Here is a 1,980-nt window from a genome sequence, read left to right as displayed (position 1 = left end):
GGGGGGACGCAGAGGTGGTCCAACAATTCCGAACCACTCCGGCTTCCAAGTCAACGAGTTTTTTGGGGGGGATAGCTTTTTTATTCTTTTTTTTTTTGTAGCACTTGACAGCAGACATAATTATTTTCACCGTGCAATTATGGGCAGGGCGAGTTCTCTTGAATTTGAATGAATGTTATTCGAATTGACTTATCGGACCACCACAGTGCTACAGATGAGGACCTGCAATGACTTTTCAAGTCGGCTTTGCGCTTTGGCCAACGTTGGCGTCCACGCAAACGCGCGCGCGCAAAGTAATCAAGCGTTTTGACATGATGCTTCAATGTGCCAAGGAGGATCAGGGCCACATTGAAAGGAAAATATTACGGAAACACGGTCACCATGTTGAAACCATATTTCTTTTTTTAATTTATTTTTTCATAACGTTATTCACATTTTTGAACTGTTTGAATTGTACTTTTTTTTTTTCCTTTTCAGTCTGGGAAATGTTTTTTCTCGGGATATAATTGAATAGTTTAATTAATTTAAATTAAATTAATTTGAAAAATAATTAATAGAAAAATGTAATTTAATTTTTAATTTATTCATGTTAAGCCTAAAACTTTATTTTCACAATGTTTTTTTTTTTACAACATTCAAATTGCCAACGTCTTGAAAAAGTACGACTTTTACGGTTTAATTATTTTTCATCTTGTTTCAAAATGCAACTTTTCACGTCCTCATGATTTACAGTTATTTTATTTTCAGTGCAGCCCACCTCTTAAAAAAAAGTCAGACTTTTTTACTTACTTATTTCTTGTGCGTTATGCTAACTTTTTCCTTTTCAGTGTGGCCCTACATTTTTTTTTCCTTTGGGGGGAAAAAAAAGGATGACTGTATGTAACACTACATCTTTTTTTTTTTCTTGTAATATTTTGACTTCTTTGTTCATTTTATTTATTTCGCGTGTGGCCGCAGAGACGACTACTGCTTTCACACTGTCGCGTTCACATTTGTGTGACAATTTGCCTGTTTTTTTCCACTTTTGCCGAAGCCGCCGGTGTCCAACGTCGGCCCTCGAGGGCCACTCCCCCTGCCCCCAGTTTGATGTTTCCCTGGATTGTCTCGTGCCCCCTTGCCCCCCCCCCCCGCAGCAACAATGGCAGTCTGCTCAGCACGACTCCGCGTGAAAATTCCCAAACCCCTCAGCTGGATTTTCTCCCGCTGATGTGCTGACGCCGTCTTACTCAGCACTCGGAAAGCTGAGGCGCGACCTTGCTCGCCCCCCCGACCTTCCTGACTCGGTCGTTCATTTGGCCCTCAGGGACGGAACCACAAAAGGGCCCCTCGTTAGGGGCTTAGCTTGTGACCGGCCCCCCTGTGCTGAAAAATGACATCCGGCTTAGGGAAGCATCCCAAATCTTCAAATAGAAAAAAAACAAAAATTAGTTTCGGCTACTTTGGTCCCTATTCTTCACTCCGCCGTCTGTTTCCCACCTCCCTCCCACCCCCCGCCCTAACGATGTCTATTTTTAGACTGAATTACTTTTGCTGAAATCTTCAGAACACATTGGAGGACGTTTTTCTGTCAAGGGAGCGACGATTGGGAGTGGGGGGGGGGTTGATACAGTATTTCTGCCTTTACTTTGCAATTTATGCACAGATACACACATTTCTTTTTTTGTGTCGTCACGATGAGAGAATTGGCTCATTCCGACAAAAGTTTGCGTTCGGAAATGAACCGTTGATGATTATTGTTCCAAATTGTTCAAGATTGGATCTCCCTGGAATTCTCTTATTCGGCGCGGTCAGAGGCCGCTTACGCGGTAAATGAGATCGATCGGGATCATTGAATTTGTCAGGCGGGCCAAAAGATGGCTCGCAAATGTATTGTGGTTGGATTGTTGTGAAACATATTGTTTCGATATTGTGGTTTGTTAGTGCCGTTTGGAATAAAATAAGTCCAAATTCTGTATCCAGCCGTGATGGTGAGGCAGCCCG

Source organism: Hippocampus comes, unplaced genomic scaffold, assembly GCF_001891065.2.
Source record: "Hippocampus comes isolate QL1 unplaced genomic scaffold, H_comes_QL1_v1.1 scaffold50, whole genome shotgun sequence".
NCBI classification, from domain to species: domain Eukaryota; kingdom Metazoa; phylum Chordata; class Actinopteri; order Syngnathiformes; family Syngnathidae; genus Hippocampus; species Hippocampus comes.
The sequence above is the reverse complement of the archived record's forward strand: the minus strand, read 5'-3'. Positions refer to the sequence as shown.